This window comes from Coturnix japonica, chromosome 11 (genome assembly GCF_054131305.1).
Source record: "Coturnix japonica strain WE chromosome 11, WE-NBRP24, whole genome shotgun sequence".
Classification (NCBI taxonomy): domain Eukaryota; kingdom Metazoa; phylum Chordata; class Aves; order Galliformes; family Phasianidae; genus Coturnix; species Coturnix japonica.
The window spans coordinates 22,941,795-22,967,686 of NC_140673.1; the positions used below are offsets into that span (position 1 = coordinate 22,941,795).

Consider the following 25,892-nt stretch of genomic DNA (forward strand, 5'->3'; position numbering starts at 1 on the left):
ACACTGTAATTCTTCATCATAGATAAATCAGATTAAATTATACCAAATACTTAAAAACTGTGGATCCTATATAAAGGTTAAACGTGATTTATCTAATGGAATAATTCTTGTTGCAGGTTGAAGAATAAATAGGAAATTACTCAAAGCACTGGTACAGAGCTGCAGTCTTTCCTATGTGTCCTGTCATGGACATCACCACTACGTGGTTTCAGTTACAGCGATTCCCCAGTTTAAATGGTCTAAATTGTATTCATATTTTATAAATGGCTGTAACACAACCTCCAGAAAACTTGCAAATCAACACTGGGTAATTTCTAGACAAAAAGCATACCTTTGATGTTGTATTTCCATGTTCAGTATTCTATAAATAATACATATCTTATATGTGGCATTATTCAGCATTAAATCTGAAAATTGTTATACAAAGGAAGTCAATAACAACATTCTCCCCACTATATAGATATGGAGCACGAGGCAAGCAGATAGGCAGATTTGCCCTACACAGTGAATATGATCTCCTGTGTCTGGGTTCAGTATTCTGTCAAACATAACCACTGCTTTTAGTAACTGATTCAAAAATGTTTATTGTTTTCTTATTACGCTGGGGTTTATTTAGCTATTCTCTGATAAATGCCCTTTATATATTAATAGTGTTATTTATGTGGGTATCCTTTAGATAAGGGTTGTCTACTTCACTGACTAACCAACATATGGAGAATATGCAAATGCTTACCTAAATAAGCATTTCTGGAGAAGTGATACATTTCTGTGTAATTCTCACACTATCTTTATTATGTGACAAAGTTAATAAAAATAAGCAACATGCAGCCATGATATACTTGATGATACAATAATAAAAATTACACATATAATAGGAATAACAGCTCCTGAATGGGAATAAATAAGCAAGTTTATCTGTATCTCTAGAAAGCCAAGATTAAAGGCAAGACTCGTGGTGTGTACAAACCTCACCATAGCATGCCACTGGAGCAAAATGTTCTGCTTCCAAAATCCAACTGTGGGATATGGCAACAATGGCTTCATTTTATTTTGTAGTTAATAACCATCCCCAAAGAATGGCTTCTACCCACCTACTGTTGACAAGCAGGAAACGGATTTTTTCCTTGTGAATACAACCAGTCTCTCAAGAGAAAGTTGCAGAGATTCAAGCATCACCAATTATTTTACTTGTTGCAAACCTAACAAAAATCAAGCTACATGCTGTTTTCCCTTATGGTGCAATTTTTTTCACATGGTCAGTATCAGGACCTGCAGAGAATTCAATCAAGTTCTAGATACCTCAACCTCCCCTGAATCTAACAGAGTTACAGCTTGGAAAGCCCATCCTGATATTTAAGAAAGAGTCAACCAGTTTCTAAGGCCCAAAGCAACCATGAGCAAAACTCAGAACATTAGTACTGCTCAGACAGTAGGACGTGATACTTCAACCTGGTTTTGGATCATTTGTCCAGGAAAGTACGAACCATTAATGCTTAACAAATTCAATGGATGCTTAAAATGAAAACTGCCCTTTCAAAAGCTCAAAGGTGGCCTGACATGAGAGAAATCCAGGTTTGAAGGCCCTATTGCGGTGACCTTTGGGCACTGTGCTTCAGAAGTTTCCATCTTGACAGTCATCTCTTTCTTGAGAGTGTTTCGAAAGATGAACTAAGAGTAATGCTGGGCCTGCAGCTGAGTGCTGCAGTGCACAGAGCAAACCTCTCACAAATTAATAGTCTAACATACACCTGGCTGATGTAGCAAGGAATATGTACTGATGACCACTAAGGAGTTTCATGTTTTTTCATGGTGTAAAGAAAGGTTCCGTTCTTTCCAGCAATAACTCTTCAGTAAGCCAAGCCTTGTATTAGGCAAAAATAAAAATAAATTATAATTAAAATGAGGAATTGTCATCCCATATTATTCAAAAGACAACAAAAAAAGTTAACAAAAGAGGGAAGTCTGGTACAGCCCCAGGCAAACAACCTGATTCAAGAATCAACCACTTACTAAGCACACTTTTGCCCAGCCTAAGTGCAGCTTGTTTTTGACAATCAGTACAAAATGAGGTGATAACGGCCATTGTAGCTTCTCTTTGTGGCGTGTTAAGAGTATGTTTATCTTTATAATGGAAGATGCCATGAATACTGATGGAAGCTATTTGGGGTCAAGAGCACTCAGTGCTACATTTCCCAGGTTCATCAACTTCCACTCATGCACCTAAAAAGAAAATGGCTTCAACGTCAAAGAGAATTCAGTGTTTACAGATCGTACTCAAATTCACTACAGATGCAAGCAAGATGCATGCCATCACCTGCCAAAAAATGATGCCATCATCATTTTTCAGCGTTGGTTTTTGTTGTTGTTGTTGTTATTGTTTGGTTGATTGGTTGGTTGGTTTGGTTTGGGTTTTTTCGGGTGAAAAAAACTAGTATTATTCCAAGTCTGGGTTTGTATACTGTGCTTTAATGGAAGTGTGTATATAAACAGTTCTACATTGAAATACTTTGCCTAAGACATTCGGAACACCTCCTAACTCAACAGCTCTCAGACAGCACAGCTTTTTCTCAGGTTCTGCCTTTTACCCTGATTTTCGTACAGTCCATCTCAACATCTGCCCGAGGCATGTGCTTGAGGCTTCTACTAACCTCACAAATAGTCTCCTTTCTTCATTAAGAGCATATCAATTTTTAAATTTAATCACTGTAATCTATTTTAGGATACTCTTTCTGGAATCTGTGAAATAAAAAAGCAACAGGGAGGTGAATCCTGCTTTAATTTGGTTATTACCTTTCCTGTTGTGTCATAAAAATTCCTTACATGTAACAAACTGCTGATTGGCACGTGTCTTGACATAGAACCAATAAATATTATATATTTATTTATTTATTATTTAATTATCTAATCATCTTTATTTGTAGTAACAAATAAATTACTTCCACAGTTGTCAGATGGAGTTTTAATAAGGTAAACAGATATTTTTAGCACTTTTCCATAATATTTATATGAATTACTATAATCTCCACAACTACCTACTATGATTCTTACTGAATTTCAGGTCCTTTCTTTTTCTGTTAACTATTAAAGTGCCAGGAAAAAACAAAAACAAAAACAAACAAAAAAAAACCCAACAAAAAACAAAAAACACATGCACATATTTTTCTTTTTCCAGCATTATTTCAGTTAGATTAATATTTCCTGAGTTTATAATTAATTTGATAGAAATGTCATTCTAGTAAAAAGTCAATATTCCTTCTGTTCCTTGCTGGCATAATTTCTCTACAATGTAGAAATTTATAACAGTGCCAGAAATCATCAGTTTGCCTAAATATGGACATACACATGTCAAATGTTTGTTTCGTTTAACTAATTTCTATAGCACCTATTACTATGGTATTTAGATGAATCTTCACTTATTTATTGTTAGAAACATAATATGAACAATTAAAGTTGATATTTAATAAGAATGTCCATCGTGTCTGCCAATACAAATACAGCTTTTTGTAATCTAAATACAGTTGTGCAATTGCTCCATATCTTAGAATGAAAGGAAACTTATGACATTCTATTTTGAAATCTTGGAGGCCAGATTATAATAATCATGTCAGTATAAAAGTATACATGCTGAACACATAAACCACTGATCATACAAAGTACTTCCAAGTGTTGTGATAATTAGTAGCAATATTCACATGAAGAACTTCATATTGTTTCAAGTCTAAAGCCATTTTTGTAGTCTAGCCTGTGTGTAATGTGTGAGATAATTCTATGACTTTAACGCTAGAAATTATGTACCTGTAAAAATGTCTTTAAATACAGAGCTTGACAGTGGGGAATTCTTGGCCATTTCAGCACTCTGGGAACAGTGATATAAATCTTGCTATCACGATGAAACAATGTAGTCACTATGCATTTCACTGAGTTATTCCTCTATGGGACTACCCAAATTCCCTCTCACACTACCAGATACTGATATTTATTCTTTAGAAATGAGTCTAAACTTCATTTCTATTTAGCAATTTTTTTCTATTTCCAAAGATATAGCAGCAAATGTACAAAGAAAAGCTGAAATATGAATAGATACTGCAGTAATGAGTAATTTTTGACCATGAACACAAAGTTAGGTCAGGTACCCCATTCCAATAATCAGTATTGCAGCTTCTACTTATTCATATACTCTTTTTATTTTCTAACATAAGTATCTGCTGAAGGCCACAAGCGATTGTTACAGGTGGACTTCTTTGCCAACCTTATGCTACCACCTCTATGCTTTTATGTATCACCACTCTTGGAAAAACCATTCTAACATCCAACTGTCATATTTTCATCCTCAGATATAACTGAATATATAACTTCCTGATATTGCACAAGAACAGTGTTTTCTTTTATTCCATTAGTTTTCAGTAGTTTCCTACACTGTATCCAAATTCTCTTCCTTCCAGATTTTTGGCTTTTAAATATTTACAGCTCATCATGATGTGCCTTTCCCAAACATTATTTGGTCATACCTTACCCAATGGAGCATTTAACTAAGGGTTGTGCTAACCCTGATGACAGTCTAGCTATTTATACCTTTCAGTGCATCATGCTGCATCATGACCTTCAATCCTTGTCCATAGTATGAAGTAATTATTTGCCATTTCATTATTATTTTTGTCATTTTTCTCTTGACTCATTCAATATACCAGTGTTTCTCTGAATTGAATGTCCAGAAAAGATTGCAGTCATGCTTTAAGCTGCTTATAAAAAAGAAATTCACATTTTACACCGCTTTCATAACTCCCAACAGAAATATGATTTTCAGTACCAGAAATTTCATATCTTATACGAGGCACTGTTTTGCCACCTTATCTAATGTCTGGCTTTGTTATTGTTGTTTTATATTTAACTAGAGGAACTAGAGGAAAAACAAAAAAGCAAGAACCGTAAGCAGTGAAGAGCTACAAGGAACCACATAATCATGGGACTGTAAGAGATTATAATAAACAGTGACAAAGTATAGATCGACATAGACCAAAACTACTCTTTATAGGTGTTTATCCAGATAACTGCAATTTCTTCATGACAACACATCCCTGGTTAGATTATGGGAGTATCTTTAGAGTCTCTAAAAAATCATTAGTCTGTTTGAATGCCTGGTTATCCCTGTAGTTAGAAAAAAACCTTTACAATTCAATTTAAATATTTTTCCATGTGAGTAAAATCCCATAGCATGAAGATAAGAAGAATCATTGATCATTATATCTTTAAACTGCTTCCCCCTAAATTCAAGTTGCTACTGTCTTTCTTGAAGTAAACTCTACAGCAGGAGATACTACCTGAGTTAACACCATAGCCCAAGGTAAAGTGTAATATTTATGTCTTAAACACAACAAATTTACAGTTACAAATTTCAGAATAATATCTGTTGTTTGCTGTCATTGTTATTTGGGTTTGTTTGTTTTGGTTTTTTTTTTGTGGGGGGAGGAGGGGTCAGGTGTGTTTTTTTGCCTTTCAGCTACAATAACTCAAATTTGGGTTTTATTTCTCTGTCACTCTCTTTTTTTTCAGAAGTCACACTTCCTAATAGTAGATTTTACAGCTCTTATTCAAGGTTTACTTTTCCTTCCTACAGTTATCAATCTGGTCTTGCCTCTATTAAAGCACTTCTGAAGTTTTGATCACTTGGAATTCTCAGACCTTCTTCCAGAGAGGTTGCTATCTGCCCCACTTTAACTGATTGCAATAAATTAACTGGTTACAATTTGATGAAAACCAAACTGAGGAAAGAACTGAATATTTTGCTTACTCTGTAATTCATTTTGTTACTTAAAGTGTCTTTTTATAATAGTAAAATGTTTGACATTATGTAGTATGTGAGAAAATGGTAAGTGTATTATTTGTCTGCAAAAAATGCTATCTTATGCAAATATATTTCTTATAAAAAATAATCAGACTAGAGATGTTTCACTACTGCCAGTGTTCGAAATCCACAGAGCAACAGAAGGAGTGGGGAGAATCTTTTGGTTGGACCAAATCTTCCCAAAACACTTCCCCCATATTCAACAGCCCCACAGCATGCATTTTGGGCAGCCTGATTAGAATTTCTTTTCTGAGCAGAAATACTTGATAATATGGAGAAGACTCCAGTGGGTTAATTGGAAACTGCCCAGCTGAATTGCTGGCAACCTAGCTCTAAAATTCAAATATTTCTGAGCTACAATGTGCTATTTTTTATTAATTAATGGATTATTAAATAATAATACTGCTGCATATATCTACATATCTTCAAAATAAAAAATAACAAAGACTCTAATCTTGAAGGTTCAATGACAGTGGAAGGACATCTTACTGAAGAAAACTAATGTATAAAGCACTTAAACTATGACAAAGAGGTGAAATATTATTAAATATAATTCATTTATTCACTTATGAATACTGTATGTGCGTCTACAAAGGTATGCTTCTTAATGCAATTTAATAGCTTTGAATGCAATTTTCACACTATTTACAAATCTGACCCTTCTCTGCAACACCAGTTTCTCAATAATCAGCACTTTCATGTTTGCTAACTTCCAATAATATTTGTAAAATAAAGGTCATACAGTAAAGTTCACATCTGCTAACTCTAACCCACACCTTGCTCCATACCGTGCCACCCCAAGAACCATCTTTGCTCAGCATTCTAAACAAAGAAAGCCTTAGTTGTCTGTCTTTCCTTCTCTAAATTATCAACCTGGCAACAATGTGATTAACTGTGAATGTTACTAATAAAAGCATTAGGTAGATTCCTGCATATTTGCATTTTAGTTTCTAGACAGAAAAAGTGCTTCTTTAATACTGGCAGAGAATGGATTTTCTTCATACTAGAAAGTATTATAGCACTGAATAAAGTCTTTCTGATCAAACCATGCCATAATAGCTTTTGTCTTGTGTCACTTTATGTTAGCCAGCATCAGAAGAGAAAATAAGCAGAGGCTTGCTATTGTGCCTCTATTTTAAAAGGGCCTTCCATCTGGTAGGAAGCAGAAGCCATCAGCACTGTAATTAAAATGCAATTACTGTCCCCCGCCGCAATCCCAGGACGACCATTCCATCTGTGTGATATACAGTGTAAAAAACACAATTTTTTGCACTTTTCTAGCTCCATTAAGTTTATTCTCTTTCTATTAATTAATCTAACAGCACTAAGGGGTCGTTCTTGTTTTGCAAGCCATTGTGTCACAAACTGCGCACTCACAAAGACTGAAACCACATGAATTTTTAAAACTCTCCACTATCCCTGTGACATAAAACCTTAATTACTTTTGACTAAATCTGTAATTAAAATATATCACCGCAGCAGATTTACCTGCGTGTGGGTGTTGGAGTGCATGCTTCTGTGACTGTCACAAATGAATCACTCTGAGACAGTGTTATAAAAACGGAGATGAGGATGCACAACAAAAAAGATGCAGAATAGGGGCTTTGAAAATGAAAAACTGGTAGCAGTCTAGGAAAAAGTTGTGCGCTGGTAAGATAAGAAAGAGTCATTTACTTATTTTATTGACTTTAGAATAAAAATGTTTGTCATATATTTGGAGACATATTGGATGCTCCTAGTTTATTCTGTTGCAGTCCATCCTTTCAGTGTGCTACCATAACTTTATAACAATAAAATACAACAATTAGTAAAATATCATATACTACAAAATAAGATTTCATAATATTTTTTCATAGCAATCAATTTAGTAAAGTTAATAAAGTATAATAACGTATAATAATAAGGTAATTTCATAATCTACTTCTTTCATTCACAACTGCACAGTCCAAGGCCTTCCATCTGTCAACTCATAAAATCTTAAAAGCTTTCTGAGAAGTACAGGAGCTGCGTATATCCAAAGTGTTAGCTAAATATTAGGGTGAAATCCTGGCCCTGTCACAGCTTGTTAGATGCTCGCCTTTGACTTCTGTGGAGTCAAAGAGCATTTTGTTTTGTTTTGTGTTTTAAATACGTTAGGCAAAAGCAGAAAGACAAAACCCTCTGCAACTGACCAGCTGTAAGAGGTGAGTACACTACTATTGAACCTCAGCACGAGAATCTTTGCTGTAAAATGTCACACAAAATAATATTTAAAAGCCCAGGCAAATAATAAATTCCCTTTTCTGGTTTTGACTTGGAACACTTTAAGGTTCAGCATGTGCATAAGTGTTTTTACAAACTCAGCATGTGGGCCCAATATGTCTCCAGCAGAAGAGAATTTTGGCATTTCATAGATTCCTTAAAGGGTACGGCCAGAAGCATCATAAGATGTTTAAACTAGCTTCCTGCAGCTCACAGGTCAATAAAGATGCCATTCACCCTCTTATTTAGTACAATGGTTTGGGTTTTGCTAGCATATATTGAGTCCCATTTCAAAGATGTCACAAGACAAGGAATCCCATTTTAAGACCTTGCTACAGTAGTTAATAATGCCAATCAGTCAGAATTTACACCTTACTCCCAAGATGACTTATCTGTTTTAAGATTCAGGCATTAGTTTCTAACATGCTTCTGTACTTTAATTTTAAAAAGCTTTTTAATACCTGGAATTTTCTTCCTGTGAATGTACTTGCACACTGTAATCATGTTACCTATCAATCTTCTTTTGATAAGATAAACAGATTGAGCTATTTAAATCTCCCACTATAAAGCATTTTCTTCAGCTCTTAAAATGTTTTCATCTTCCTGCGCCTCATGTAATTTTAAATATGTAAGGAACAACAGTGTGTAAAGTATTCACCATCCTTAAGGTAAGTCAAGAGGCACGCTGCTTTAGGTGGATACTAAAATAACTCAAGCTCGGAACGGATACATGACATGGAGAAAATGAATCCAATCAGCATCCTTCTATGAGTGAGTGGCTCCAGGGCTCGGTGCTCCTACTGGTACCATTGAGTGCTTTAGCTTTCACACAGCAAGTTTTTAATGATAACCTAATTGACAATAGCCTGGCTTTCTGCAAGGGAAGGCTCCCAGGCCAGCCTGCTAAATAGAACCTGCAAGAATTTAGTGGGTTCTGGAATTACAGTCTGTTTGGAACCAGATGGTTTGCACACAGTTCATCTCTGTGTAGGAAAGCAGTTCTCAAACACTTCCTATATATGCTGTTATTTAAACTGAATATCTTTTTAATCTCAAAAAGTGACAATTTGATGTTGCTTAAGTAGTAATAATAATAATAATATTAATAAAGAAGTAATATAAACATGTTGCTTTGTTTCAAATGATGATTGTTCCATTAATGTAGGTATATTACTCTATTGAAAAGTAGTAGAGAGAAATCTAAAGATCAACAATACATGATTTAATGGATCAAGCATCAAATGCAACACTGTCTAGGATAAGGCATTTTGGCACTTACACATAAAAAAGCCAAATGTAAGAAATTACAGAATTTTATAGGCATGACTTTGATATAAATCTAATTGCTTATAATTTGAACAAAGATATTCAGTACAGATATGTTGCTTGGCAAACTACAATATGATTTTATAATAAAAAAAATATTAAAATAATAGGAATTTTCAATGATTCTGTATGTTTATTTGAAAGGATATATGAGTACAGGCCTTTGTTCTGCTCTAATACTGATCTTCTCATTATCTAGATTGCTTCCTCTCATTTGTAAGCAGAACAGACATAAGACTACACATCTAGTTCTAATTAATATTAGTACTTAGTGGCCCACTCTTTGGTCCTGCTGGTATATTTAGAAACGAAATAAACTGCAGACAAAAAACAGCCAATCTAAGCAATCATAAATATCCCATGGTAGGCCTACATGACTTCATTTGATTTTCATAAGAGTTGAAGAGGACTACCTTCAATCTACCAGATAGTCTATAAATGCAATCAATAAGTGCACATCCCCAAATGCTGTCTAATGGTATTAATTTCACCTCCCAGGACACCCCATAGCAATAGCTATTGTTCCACTATAGGGAAAAAAAAAAAAAAGAAAAAAAAAAAGTCTATATTAAATAGGAACATCCTGATGGAATTAAATTTACTGGCAAGAATCTGGGTGCTAACTACAGTCATCTGTACATGCACGCTCAAATGCATCTCCTGCCTAAGCGTACTGCTGTAAACTGGAATGTCAGCCCACACAAACAATGAATGTCAAGAATTATACAGAAGGACAAAAGATAACTGGAGTGTGGGGAAAGAAAGGAAGGTGTTGTTACTGCAAACTATGAGAATACAGGTTTAAAATGTGTTATCTGCATCAGACATTCCCTAGTCTATGCTGTCAGTGCCTCGGTACACAAACTGCCTGCTGCCTGTGTAATGGTAAGAAAACAGTTATTGAGTGCTGTTGTGAGGAACAGCTAGGTACTAGCATATGTTTTGCTAACCTAGCGCATAAGGCAATACTAAATTACCTTTCATATCATACAGTCTATCACTCTTTGACCCTTTGGGCTGTTTTTATTTATAGAATGTTGTTTCTAGTTTACTTTAGTGTTTTCATATTAGATAAATATTCATGAAAGTGCACTCTTCCTGAAATTGGGTCATTTAGGCATACTAGCCCATTAAAAATAGATTTGCTTTTTTTACAGGTGTCATCCATTAAGGTAGGACATAGACAAAACCAGCCAATTGTATCTGTCAAAAAAATGTTAGCCCTTCTGGAAAGCCGGTCTTCTGTCCTTTTACATGTAGCACTTAATAACAAAATGACTAACTTCCTTTCCGTGGCATTTATTCTTTGGGGAGTTTTTACCATTGCAAAATTTGTACCTGAGGATTTGAGGAGATATTTTAGTCCTTCCAAGGTGTTCTGACTGACACCAGGCAGAGAAATAAAAGCATGTTCTTATTGACTGAGATATGGCCACAGGATGTTGGCTTAGGAGAGAGAAGTTTAACTCCACACTATGATTACACACAAAAAAAGCAGATGACAAAACATGTGTCTGATGTGGTCACTCCTTGGGAATATGGGATGGGAAGCTCGTATATCCACAGAACAGTGAAACTACAAGGATTCGGTTTAGTGTAAGTCCTGGTCATATAAATTCATGCAAGGTGTGTACACACGTAAGTATGGGTCCTTATATTTATCCTTTGTCTTCCATATATTTTAACCACAGCAATTCAATTGGAAGTACTGTGGAGGAAGAGTTTTAATAGTATGTGTAGGGAAGAAATAACAACTGTGACAGATGAAAGAAAGAGTTCGCAAGGCTTGGATATAGATCAAGCAAAGGGTCAGGCTGATAGGTGTGATCAAAAGCACGGATTTGGAGAAATTGAGACAAACTGGTATTTCTATAGAGCAGTCCATCATTCCCTCTTAGAAATTGTTTAAAAATGGGATGAATGGTCCCTCAGAGAGCCTTAGGAGTTTTTGATGTATAGAGAGAATATCAACATCTGATCTAGCCTGGAAAACTTGACCTGTGAGAGAGGAGTGAGATAAATGTTAGAGAATCAACTCAGTAGACACCAAGGTCAGTAAAGAAGGAAGGTGAGGAAGTGCTCCAGGTGCTGGAGCAAAGATTAGCCTGCAGCCCCTAGAGGGGAACACAGAGAAACATGTTCCCATATAGTCCATGGATCACAGTGGAGAAGATATTCACCTGCAGCTCATGGTGGACTCCAGGATGCAGGGAATGGATGTGTCATGAGGAAGTTGTGGCACACAGAGAATACACACTGGAGCAGGTTTTCTGGAAGGATCTGTGGCCCCTGGGGGACTCACACTGAAGCAATCTGTACCTGCATAGAACAGGTACAGCACACCATACTCTGAGGAAAAGATCCATGCTGGAGCAGTTCTTAAAGAACTGTATTCCGTGGGAAGGACTCAGGGTGGAGCAGTTCGTGAAGAACTGTGTCCCACTGTGTCCCTTAAGCACAATGGCACAGTAGGAAACTGCCTATTACACTACCTATTGAGTTTTTTTTCTTGATATTAATGGCACAGCTCTCTCTTTAACGTAAGAAGCAAATTCACAGCCAAAATCTTATGACAATTAATTGTTCAGTGATTAATGATATTGTTATCTCCAATGCACACTAGTGAGGCTGCTTGAGAAGTGTTAAAAGAGAGAAAATCATGTTAGCCAACCTAAAATTTTAATGCAGTCTAGCTAGTTCAAAACCCCCTAGTCAAGAGCTATTACATTCTGCTTCAAAGAAACATACATACAAACCTGGAAAAGGAACCTAACACAAAAAATATGTCTTCTTATTGATTAAATATAAGTATATTCTCAAATTTGAGAACTCATAGTTCTGCAAGCTTCATTTGCATTCTAATCATATGACAACACATTTCAATTGTAGGCATTTCCCTATGATTTCTACTTATATATGTACTTTATCTCAGAAAGGTACCATTTCTGATTAAAATGAAGTAGTCTGGCCATGGTGAACAACCTCTCAGAATCTTCAAGCCTTCACCCTGATAATGCTTGGTAGTAATTGCGTGCTATTCTCCTAAAAGAAGAATTTTTGTTTACTTTACCGGAAGCAAAACAAGAGTTTATAGTAGAGATGAATTTGTCTAGTGGGAAGTTTCCCTGCTGATGGCAAGGAGTTTGTAACCAGATTATCCTAAAGGTGCCTTCCAACACAAACCATTCTATGCTTCTATGAATTTTTAGTGATTGTGTTTAAATTCTTACTTACTGAACTCAAGAGCTCATTACCACAGCACTGTTTTCCTCATTCTTGTGGCTTTTCTCTAGACCATTTCCAATTTATCCAGACCCTTTTTGACTTTATTTTCATATTTAGTCTGTAATTTATCCTGATTTTACCCTGGTTTTGTTCACAGTCTTTCTTTCTATGATAAAGGTTCCCCTTCTAGGTGGGCATGCACATCTGTCCTTTCCATTATTTATTACTTTCCCAGTTTGTGGTTATTGTGACCTTTATCAGCATTTATTTTTTTTTTTTTTGTGCTAATCATGCTGAGTAATATTAGCCTAAGAGCTCAAAAATTACATTCTCCTGTAGGAAGCTGTTCTTTACTGAAGTTATTAAGACATATTGATATATATCTATACATAAAGGAAAAAAAATCATAGGAGGTCTATATTCAAAGCTTTGAGTACCACTTCCCATGCATAACTCACATCTCCTCAGAGGAAAATATCTTCAGATTAAGAGACCAATTCCAAAGACAATAATGCTATTTTCTTTGCAAAAAAAATAAAAATCAACTGGAGCAATAACACTTTATTTCACATCTGCCAAGATCTATTTGATCATCACCAGTGTGACTACTAGAGCACGTGTAGTAATAACTGCAGCTTTACAGAGATTATATTAATATTATATTCACAAACATCCCCATTTTTTTCAGTCTCATATAAAGTCTAAATACTTTAAATTAGTTTCATTAACTTATCTTCCTTTAGTATGAACTTTGGGGAACCCAAGATATAATTCTAATCCCGGGTTCTCTATGCAGATTTTGATAAATATATATTGGCTATTGACTATTACTTATTCACTACAAACTTATTAAATCAGATACTTTTCTTCACATTACTTTGTTGATGAGATACAGAGGTCTCATATGCTTTTCCCTTACATTCTTCTGTTTCAATAAAAGCAGATACTAAGCTGAGACAAGAAGGATATGGGAAATGCAATTCACATGGATCTCAGGAAATCTGTCCCTCCATTTTCAAAGCACACGAGGAACTGCTAAAATAAGGGCCGACAGTTTTGATAACAGAAGAACACAATGAAGGGATAATTCTGACTAACAGTAAAATAATTTTTTAATTAATTCTGAAGCGTTAGAAATGGTAGCAGTTACTTTCCATAACAAACCATGCTGAAACAATATAAGTTGTCACATAAAGTTGTAAGGTAAGGGAGAAATTTGAATTATTCATAGGAATATTTTGAAAAACATAAAAATGAAAGCTGGAGACTTCATAGTCACTAGTAGTTTGGGCTTTAACTACTTTAGTGATTTAACTAGAGAACATAACACTGCAAAACTTCAAATACAGAAAATAGTTGGCAGGCTGATGTGCCATTAAATTCCAAAAAAGGTCTAGGAAATAAGGCCTGCTCTTACCTATAGTAAACAATCATTTATCACTTTGAAGAATACATGATCTGATTCTTACAGAAAGTTTCAAATTGAATACAGGATAGACTTAGAAATTGTTTGGATAGATCCCTTCCTGATCTGACGTATGTTCTAATATAACTAGCCTATGATAACTAGTAAAGAACTGATAGTTATTTTCCCTATAAAGCTGCAGAGTACTCAATTTTGACTAGCAATTTAAAAAGCTGCAGGAATGTAGAACAGTGACAAAAAGCACTGTAGAAAAATTATATTGCTGATAGGTGTTATATCTGATAAAAATCTTTGCAAGAAGCTAGCCATTGTTTGGTGCCTTCTGTGGAGCTGAGGGGAACTAGGTCATTCTCTTACATTCCACATAGCCCCTTAGTATGGGAAATTGGTAATCACAGACTGAACCTCTGATTAATCAGCTGAGGCAAATGTTGGGTCAGCTGTGGGAGCACAGGTGAGAGTAATTTAGCTGTGCTCCCGGAAGGGGTGGAGCTTGACTCCACCTCCTCTAGACCTCATTTAAGGGCTGACCACCACTATGACAGCATCTCTTGGAGGTTGCTTGTTGGTAGAGCTTGTCTCAGTGCTTCCTAGCAGACTGAAGGCTTCCATATTGGTGAGTTTTTCCTGTAAATAACCTTTTGGGTATTTACAACTACCATCTTTTCGTTATTGTTTCTGTACACCCCTTTTTGTCCTTAGATGTTTTCACAAATGAAAGCTACTATTTTTGCTTTGCACACTGAGATCTGGAAAAGTATTCATTATAAACATTAATATTTTTTTCTATCAAATCAATCAGAAAACAGATGTTCAAAAAATTTAGATATCTGCTGAAATATTTACCATCATCTGCTGTAATGTAATACATATGCTGGCTTTTTTCCCCCCCTTAGCTTTAAAAGATTCTTATTGTTGGAAAACACATAATAGTAACTACATCTAAGTTAACAAATGCCACCGAACTGACACAAAATTCAGGTGGTTCAGCAGCAACCAAATATGCATCTACACAGGTAAACTAGTAAGCATAATTTCATGCTGCTCAGAAACAGCAACCCAAAAGCTGAGGTGGAAAATGGTGTGTAAATTAAGTTGTTCCATCTACAGCTAATTACATTGACCTCAAAAACTATGAGATTATGTTTCAAAAATGACACTTTAGACAATTCCAAGGTTTGTTTGCCTTTTGTTTTGGTGTTATGTGTCATACCTACAAGAAGTAGATGACATCCTTAGTCTCAGAAGACATAGGTATGACCTAACTTACTGTTATATAAACATTGAGCTAATACAACTATATTTCTTCCAGTAACGGAGCTAATTAAGTTAGAGTTAGATCACTAGCTTATGCAGACAAAGCTCAGAAGGCAAGAGTTTTAACAAATGGAATTATTAAGTGGTTAGTTTACAACAATATACTTTGCTTTTAAAATTCAGCAAAATTTTCTACAGATTTTTCAGTTTCTACTTTTATGGTTATCTCAATAACTGAATGGAATTACTTTTTATTTTATGGCTACTTAACAAAACTACTTTTATGTTGAATCTCAAGGTCATATTTTTGCCATGAAGATCTAGATTAAATTGTTCTATTAATTCATTTTTGATACATAAAGAACATTCTCAGTTAAGACCTCACACCATAAATGCAGCAGATCTACTAATTAGATTTTAAAGAGAGAGAAAATGAAAAATTCAAGAATAACTAATTGTGCTAGTATTTAAATACATGTAAGCTTTGAATCACTACTTGTTTTACATCAGAGTTTTGTAATTAACAAAACTTTACTGTTTATTTTCACTTTTAACAAGCAACAGTTAAAAGAAGTTGTTAGAATTTAAAAATCAATTGTATCATCCTTTAATGAATCACACCTCATGTTTAGCATGCTTTATTCTAGAGCTAATTATGCTGTACAGACAAACATTCCTAAGATAAATGTTTATTACAGAAATGATAACATGATTGCAATATAATGGCAATATCATGATGCAATTACAATGAATCACAATCTTGAAGTGTTTTGAGGTACTTAAATATGCTGTACACTTATTATACTCTATGTTATGCTGTTCTGTTTGTCTAGGCAAAACAGAAATCTATATTATTCACATTATTTTGTTACTGTTGTGTGTATTGCTGATATTACCCTAATGTCTAGGAGATTAAGACATTGATCAGCATCTCCCTTCTTCTGGGTTCTGCCAGGAAACAGAAATAAGAAATGGTCTCTGTCAAAGGAACATTATGCACGGAACACAAACAGGCAGACATACGGGAAAGCACAAGGAAACAATGAGACAGCACTGTTCAGACTGAATGTTTGTATGGTCCCCATGCACCAGCAGTCTAGCCCTTGTCATGTTGTTTTATAGTATGTATAGAGGGAGGCAAAGTATTATGTTTGAAAAGAAAAGCAAATAGTGAAATAATGGATTAATTTTTTGACTGCTAAAACTAAGCAGTCAATTTTCCCTATATATAAGAGCATAGAATACATAGAATATAACATAGAATACTAAACTCACTTTTTGGGTTTCTTTTTTTTAGCATTTATATATAACAGTAACTATAATAAAACATTTGTATCTTAATCTGCCTGCTTTTTGCATTCAAATTGTCCCTTAGCTCCCTTCTGTAGCACATTTTCGTTTTGCCTTTTACATCTGGAAACCCTTGGTTGGCTATTTCCTCTTCTCTCACTAATTGGATGCTTTCCAGAGACCTGAAAAAGACTAAAACATATTCCCAAAATAGCTCTCAAACACTAAATAAGAATCAGGAAATTAACAGAAGTATGGTAAAAGAATCACTCAGATTTTTCCTGCACTTATTACCATCCAATCTGTATTCTGGATATTCTGAATCTAAGTTATTTAAGAAAGGAAGCTTCATCTTCAGGTTATCTGCAAAGCACTTAGCACACCTGGGGTGTTAAATGAATAGTTATAATAGATACATGGGTGAATAGCATTAAAAGGCAGTGGGCACAAAGACATTCACTGGATCACCTGTTTTGACCGGTCCTGATTAATGTGGTAATTGTGCGTGCATTCTTTAATGCACAGACTTCCTTCAGTGACAAAAGACCTATTGTGAGTGGGCACTACTTCTGCCCTGGTAATTTCACTGACATTCAACAACTTCCAGTGTTGAACTCCTTGTTCCACATTTAATAAATAAATAAAAAGTAATTAAACTATACTTTATGCAATGAAGGAATTATTAGGAAAAAGACAGACAAATTTTTTAGTAACTTTTAATTCTATATTTTTGAAGGGAATAAAATTTAGCATCCTCGCTTCCCAAAACCTTTGGCCTCCTAACTAGCTTAATTGGGCTCTGTTCATTTCTTACTCAGATCATTTATAAACGGCCTCTATGGCCCCTGCTGCTTTTTCAAAGCAGCATATGGTCCTTCAATTCATGATCACCACCATTACTATTAGTGAGTAAAGGAGAAAAAACGTCATATTCAGGTTGCACCAGAAAAAAAACCTGAAACAAATTTTGGGATTCAAGAGTGTAGGCACTGATAGCAACACTGTCTCAGAAACATCACCCATCCTATATGATTTATAACTTATTCTGAGAGCACAGCATACTTAAAACTCAGTATTAGGGCTACATTTGACACACAAAAAAGGAAAAGTAAACAGTTTAAATTCACAGCAATACGTGTTCATGAGATGTACTATTGGAACCTCAAAGATTTATTAACTTATAAAAAGTAAAAGCACAAAGCCTTTACATGGAATAAAAAAAAAAATGCCACATATAGCTAATAAGGTTTAAAACAAGCCAAGAGCAATTAGTAAAAAATAACGCCTTGGTATTGAGCTGATGAACTAACAAAATATAGAAAATAAGAGTTGAATTCCCAAGAGCTAGCACCCCTTTCCAATCCCAATGGTTAAGATCTACAACTAAAAGACCAAAAATGAGTGGCAATTGTTACACTTTGCCCTATTTCTTATGAACTATGCTAGCAGAAAGATACGTTTTACAAAATAAACTCAATTTGAATTTTAAAGAAATAGAAAAATATTGTCAAAGTTATAGCAATGAATGCTGAGATCATAATTCCTTGCCATGGCCAGCAAGAGCAGATTTTTAATGTGAAATAATCCACAGAAGGCTGACCAGAATAGACTGAATCAAGACTCTCATTTGTCTGCTGGAATAGACAGACACTCTTTAGGTGTAATGTTTCCCTAAGCAAGCAACAGAACCTAGAACCAGGTATGGCCTACTGCTATACCAACATTTTTTAAACTCTTGCAGTTTTTGTAAATCTAGTTCAAATATAGAAACCAAATAAAAATACTGCCTGTACTCTCAGACTTAGGAATGTCTATGGTTTAAAGTTAAATAATAAAATAAAATGCTTTTAGCTTCTCATTTTGTTCTTAGGTTTTTATTTCCATTTTTTTATAGTTAAATGATGTAGCTTCACTCTGTTTTCCAACTTGGACAAAAAGTTTAAACAAGGTTAATTGAGATATACTGGGATATTAGTTTGAACAGCAGAGGCAGCTTTTATGGATAGCGATATGAATTGAGTTAATCTGAATTAACATGGAATGAGGCTAATGTAGTAGCTGCATATTTACCAACAGATTTCAGATTTTCTTCTTTACTGTTGATTTCTCTCATTCAGAAAAATTATACAGTTCACTAAGTTACTTGCTTCAGTTTCTGCTAGAGGTACGCCAGCTTCTGAACTGCATAATACAAAATCCCTGTGTTCTCAACATATCTCTATATTTTCTACAGATTTGGTATTAAAAAAAAAACCTGCAGCTGAGTTTTGTCTTGAAGTTCCTTTAATAAGTATGTTTTAGGTCTATTTCTGATCAATTGACATTATTTAGAAAATAACTGGTTCAAGTACAAAAAGAAACCAACTCCCTAATCATATATATTCAGAGTACATACATGAGTACTTTGTGACTAAGTCATTTGACCTGTTTTAAGAATGACAAAATCCAGCTATGAATTTTTTAAGAGGATGCAAAAAATAAAAGAAGTCTCTTAGATTCTTGCCATGCACATATCTTCTATTATTAAATAGTTCATGAGAAAAGATAAGCTTTCCTGCATGTAGATACAGGTCTTATTTTTCAGTAATTTTATACAGGACAAATTTGTTTCATACAATAAAAATTATAATAGAAACATAAATTTTAATATAATAGGCCATATTTCAACAAATTCAATTTGCATTACCTCAGTGCAGGTTGTTATTTATTGCAGTGCATGTACACATAATCTTGATGTTTTGAAGGTGACTCAGCCTGGCTGAGTAAGTTAGCCAGGGACAGCCAGCAAAAGCATTTACTCAGCATCTAGAGAACATCTTACAAGCTCAGCTCTGCATGAAGGGCAATTTGGACCATGAAGAAGCAGCAAACTGCATCAAGGACAAGTGTAGTTTAACACTTCCCATCTCGTGAAGTGAAAATAAATCCCATTTTTATAGGAAAAAATCTGAAGATCAAAACCTTGTTAACAAAAATAGTTCAAGTACAGCCCTGAGTACTCAGCATCATCCATAGGAAAACTGTTATTGTATAGCAAAAAACACAACTTCTGTTTTAAAATACACATACATATATATATGGCTAGTGGAGTTGGTTTCAATCTTTTTTTCTTTTTCCCTTTTTCTTATAAATAGAAAGCAACACAAAAGGCTGTATGACCTGGTAATAGTGGAAAAGAAGAGTCAACTATTAAGATTTAAAAGTGAAGAGAAAGAAGAGAAACAGGAGTTGGGATGAAGCTAGAAGGACTGATAGAAGAGAGATGAGTGCTGAAAGCAGTGAGAATGAAATGAGGATAAGAAACAGCAAAGGAGAAAAGGCACAGATTATAATCTGGACAAGTACATTTCTCATTGACTTGAATACAAGTAGAAGACATCCATTTGGCAAAGATTCCTCCCAAAATACATTTTAAAGAAAACTGTATGGAATAGCAACATGCTTACTCAAGACAGAGTATTCCCCAAATTTGATTCATTTTTAGTGACAGTTAAAAATTCCATGTTTACCTCAAAATTATAGTTTTTTCTATTAAAGAGTAAAAGAAGGACGGGTTGTATTAGCACTTAAATAAGATTTGTCCATTAAGAATTTTGTCGAAGTCTCCTGTCCTGATACTGCTGATGTACTCTGCTGCTATACTGACAGTCCCATTTGTAATGCCTTGGCAGCAAGACCCATTTAAATCAATAGATATACATACATGTACACAAACTTTATCTTTCTGCCAACAGACTTAATTCAGATGCTCACAGCCCTACAGATGTTACAGACTAGTTGAGGTTTTTTTTACCCTGTATGCAACAAATACAAATAGTTTTTCAGCTGACTTTCATTAAATTACTATATATTACTATATATTTCACACATAATACAGAATTTAGATGTATTCTAAGCTGGAGATGTTTGTTTGGGGGAAAAAAGAATTAGAAATAGTAATAAAAGGTAAGAAATATTAATTACAATATAAATAATTCATGCAGTATTTTACACAAATACATCTTATTTTTAAAATATACGATGAATTTTTGTCTTTTCTAACAGGGGAAGTTGAGTTAACAGTACAGATAATCCCTGGATATATAGTGAAGATGTAATATGGGCAGAGAACTTCCTTATTTCCAACTTCTCTCTACAGAATAATGTTGTGGGCCAACATCATTTTTTCAAGGTATTGACATGCTTCATCTCAAGTTGTAACACACCTCATGATTTTCCACTCTAGAACATATCAAAGGAATCTTTTGCTAAATTAAGTCTCAGGAAACCAAGATGATGAATATTCAGGCCTTCATACAGTGAAGCATCCAGTAAAACATACTCCTCATTTGCAATGCAGGGAGACTTCCACTGATGCTGGACACAGTCAAAGTAAGTGTGGGCCCCAATTTGCAACTTCACAGGCCTGACCCCAAAACTATTAATTAATATCTTAATTCTGAAACTTATTTGATATCATAAAAGCAAGTAGTTTTATTCAGCTACTTGCATAAATCAGGCTTCCATATGTGAATTAAGGTTTACATACAAATCCCTATGATTATCGTTTGTCAACAGGAATGTGTGAAATTGCTAATTTGAATGCAAGAATGGCTGCACTATGCAGTTTGTACATATTTCATAGTGAATATTTTACATTGTTCTATATGCAAGCCAATTTTAATGCAAACTACTTAATTTCCCCTAGGTAATGAGAAGGTAAAGGAGGTAATCAAGATGTAAATCAAGATTCTGCTGTTTTCCTTCTAGCATGAATATAACATGAATTAAAGTTTGATTTACCAAGAAAATAAGCATTGTTCTTAAGCAAATGATTTCAGATGTCGTTTGCTGCATCCCTCTAACACACAGAAGAAGCAGATCTGTCTTTGCCACTGTAAGCAACTTTTTCTTTAATCTATGTTAAGAATACATAATGATGGATAACCCATAATTTTCTCAGGCAGGCTAACAGGAGAAAAAGAAGACCACAGAGTCCCACTCAATACTTTCTTCAGTTTTGACTGTGAACCATTAAAAACCACCCTCTAGATAGCTTTCAAAACAATACTCTGTCACTAATAATGTAATTTCATCTAGCTCTTACTTCCTCATTTTGTTAATAATATTAATAACAAAAGAGACAAAAGTCTGGATAAATCAAGATTAAATAGCGTTAACTGTTTCTTCCCTATCCATAAAACTTAAAAAATATTCTTGTTTGAAACTGCACAGACTTTGCTGTTCAATTTATACCTCAGCTTCTGTTGAATTTAACAATTGCTTCATTTCAGAGTTGTTTTATACAAAGAGTAAAGTTAAGCCATCTACGTCTTAACTGAAGAAAAACTTAAAAAGCATTCTAATATTATCTCTTTTATTAAACAAAAAGAACCACGTTGCTTTTACAGTTTACTGTGGGGAATCATTCCTCTTAAGAGAGAAGCTGTTGTCTGGTAAGAACGTAAATGGGGAAAAATATTGTCCCCAGTGTTTCAGCATTCACTAAGATGTGTCAGGCTTAAATGAATCATTAAAAAGAAAAAACCACAAAACTTCTCTTACGGGGAATCAACTTTGAAAAAGAACAGTTGAAAGAGCATTTTGCAGAATATGAAACACCGCATTGGAATTTACAGTATGTCAGTACTATCTTTGAACATCAATTATAACCATGCACTAGTTACTTTGTGTCGTGTGTCCTGTCCCCCCCCCCCCCCCCCCCCAAAAAAAAAAAAAAGAAAAAAAAGAAAAACCTACAAAAAACTAACATTTATTAGCTGTACTGTGTTCTTCTTCAGTATCATAGCAATCTGCAATGATATTAATTTAGCAACATGGTTGTTGGAATAAAGATGATCCCAAATTGAATTCAAATACCCTTGAGTCTCACTTAGCTGGTAAATAGAGCAGGACACAGTTGTTGGTCCAGGTCTGAATGGTAAAAGATCTCAGTTGTGCTTGGAGGAGGAAATATGAAAATGAAACAGATTCAACTGTAAAGAGGATTATTTAAAGAGAAAATGCATTTCCAGGGTCTATCAGAAATGCTTAATTTGGAGGAATAGAGAAAGAGAGAAAGAAAACAAGGGAGGAAGGAAGCAGGAAGGCAGACAACAAGGAAGAAAAGAAGGAAGAGATGGTGGGGGGGAAGGAAAGAAAGAAGAAAAAGGATCCTGAACTCCCAGATTATGGAATTTCCTGTCCTACAGATTCTAGATAGCCTGGCATTGGCTTTATGACTTCTAACAGACACTGGCCTAAAAAGAATAGAACATGTAACCTGCTATTTCTGTTAACTAAAGGAGGTCTTTTCAGCTTCAGCGCAGAATACATTTAGTGAAGTTATGAAAGAAGGCTCTATTTCTACTTCCATACATGTGCCTGTTTGTAATTGAGGATTATGTCAACCTCCTGCAATATGTAGACTAATTACATACTCCAAGCTGCCTAATGTCACCTGTAGAAAGGTGACATTTTTGTGACTGGTATGTATAAATAAACAGAAATAGCTCTTGCCCTGCCGGTAATTTTTACAGCATGTATTTCAATCCAAAATTATTTAATCCACACTTCCTCTTGTTTTAAGCATACATTATAGTTATACACCAGTCTTGGAGACCAGTCTCTGCTGGTGACACAACCCTGGAAATTCTAATGATTGTTTTTACATGGGAGACTTTCTGTTATTGAGTGAAAAGGTGCTGTGGTAATCCCCAGAGACTACACCAGAATTTTAAGAGAATTTGTTGCTAAGGAAGTTAAAGCAATGAAATAAAACCAAAGAGTAAATTTTCTGCTCTTTCATTGTTTGTTCTACACATGTATTGGTAATGATGAAGTTTTCAGCTCCTATAAACTTATGAGCCTGAGTATACTGTGTGTTTGTATGGGAAATTGGTAATCACATACTGAACCTCTCATTAATCACCTGAGGCAAGTGTTGGGTCAGCTGTGGGAGCACAGGTGAGAGTAATTTAGCTGTGCTCCCAGATTGGTGGAGCTTGACTCCACCTTCTCTAGACCTCATTTAAGGGCTGACCACCACTAAGGCAGCATCTCTTGAAGATTGCTTCCTAGTAGAGGTTGCCTCAGCATTTCCTAGTGAAGGCATCCATATTGGTGAGTTTTTCCCTCATAAATAACCTTTTGGGTATCTGTCACCATCTTTGTATCATTCCACCTTACGCTGTTAAATGACAATGTGGAAAGAGAATACTGCTTTTGTTGAAAATTGCATTCCTTATAACATTTTTTTTCTTATTTTCCCAGCTGTTTTAGCAAACAAAACTGTAACTTGGCATTTTATAAGTATCAGCTTTACTCAGACAAAAACTGAGAATTACAAAGAAATGATTGAATTTTTTTCATCTTCTATTGTTCCATTCAAAGCTGTCTTCTGACTATAGGAAAATGCTCTAGGATGTAACTCTATACTGTGAAACACAGAAACCTAATGAAGCTTCAGAAAATGAACCTTCAATTGTTTTGTAAGACTGTTCGGCTGATATTTTGAGCTTAACATTAAAATTGTCTTTATATACCATTATGAACGTATAGTTTGCAGATGAACTACAACTGACATTATCTATGCTCAGGAAGATGGAAATAAGAAGATAAGAAGCAAAGACCAAAATGCAATCTAGTGAATATATTTAGTCAACACTTATCTATGAAAAGCATCCCAGAAGATTTAATGTTCACTAGAGATCAGAATCTTGACTTCATTTGCACCTTCAGAGAATAATGTTTCCATCTGCAGTCCTGCTGGCATTACTAATTAAAGAATCATCTACTGATTTACCAACATGAGCTGGCATATAAAAGAATTCACAAAAGCTGCTTTGGAATGAATAGCCTTGCAGTTCTAAAATCCCAATTCACTAAGCCATGGTAACTTTAGTGCCATTTGGTGGGAAACAAAATATAGATATCCATAAACATACTTAACATGTAAATGGTAATACAAGTGTTTTCCCTTCCTCATATAAGGTCATCTCATATAAGTATTGTCCAAAACTTTGAGGCCACAAGATATTTTTTTTTTCTTTTTAATGTTATAAGGGCTATGCATGCTGGCTGTTAGAAGATTAAGGAGTTAGTAATGACATCCAACTGCATGCAAGCAAACATATTCTTGTTTTCCAAAGACAGAAATGCACATGTACATCCACATTTCTTATTTAGAGATTGGAATTTCTTTGGAATTGTGAAAGTATACTACAAGCAGCAAGTTCATCTTCCTTCAAACAACTAAAAGAGTTGATAAAGGAATTAAAAGAGATTGAAACAATTTAATTTTGATTAAAACAGACTGTGTTGCAGCTGAAGTTCTGTAGAAAATGCCAGTCAGTTATAGCAATTTTCTCCAACAGAAAAAGACATAATGATACCCAATGGTTAGAAACTGCAACTAGACAAATACACAAGTAAGGAACAACATTCTGTTAATGGAGATAATTAACAGCTAAAACAACTTATTCAGCAACTGGAACAATTTCTTCACAATTAACAGATATTAGGTATAGGAAGGGCTGGTCATTTCTTGTAAGATAGCTCTGCACTTATCTATAATTGTAATAACCTTTCTCTGCACTGGTTAATCTTTGAACTCCTTTTCAACAACAGTAACCAGAATTGAAGACAATAGGCCTTGCTGATGCCTCTCATAATGATGCCATTGATGTCTCACAGTCACGGGTATGAGAATTTTTTATTTTTTTTTTGTTAAGATAATAAATTTAGGGAAGTATGTCCAGAATAATAAAGGAAGTAAGCCAACAATATTTGTTCAACAGAATGTGGCTCTGTGTTTTAATTGAGTAAATTGAAGAGCAGTAAGCAATTTGATGTTATTCCAGCTTTCAGCTATGTTTCTTTTAAATTTATTTAATAAATATTCCCTAGTTGATTACTTTTCTAATGTGGGACTGATATTCAAGCTTCAAAAATCAGTTCATTTCATGAAAAGAAAATAAATGTATATCTCATCACAATAATCTTCTGGGTTCTATAATGCCATCCTATAGTCTTCCTACTCTCTCCATCCTTCTGAGGGAAAAAACTGAAAAGTTTATGCATGAAAGCATTATTATTTAAAAGTCTGCAAAATTAAAACCAGTCTGTAATCTGCAAAATTTAGTATATCAATATATTTGCAGATATAAATTTCATGTCTATTTTTAATGTCTGTGAAGAGAATCCTAGAAAGATATGCACACTTCCCAACTTTGTGCTGTTTATGTAGACTTCCTTGCTCATTTTAATATTAATCAAGGCACATATCTCTACAGAACATACAGAAAC

At 34.6% G+C, this 25,892-nt stretch overlaps 1 protein-coding gene and 1 long non-coding RNA gene across 4 annotated transcripts in view; one reads left to right on the plus strand and one right to left on the minus strand.

Annotated features, from left to right (window-relative positions):
• LOC107317605 (BEN domain-containing protein 5) overlaps positions 1 to 25,892 on the minus strand; it is a 799,506-nt gene that overhangs the window by 712,240 nt on the left and 61,374 nt on the right. The window lies entirely within an intron of this gene.
• LOC107317606 (uncharacterized) overlaps positions 12,904 to 25,892 on the plus strand; it is a 31,848-nt gene continuing 18,859 nt past the window's right edge. The window contains exon 1 of the long non-coding RNA XR_014933054.1: positions 12,904 to 25,286. This is a non-coding gene — a long non-coding RNA (uncharacterized LOC107317606). The remainder of the gene's footprint in view (positions 25,287 to 25,892) is intronic.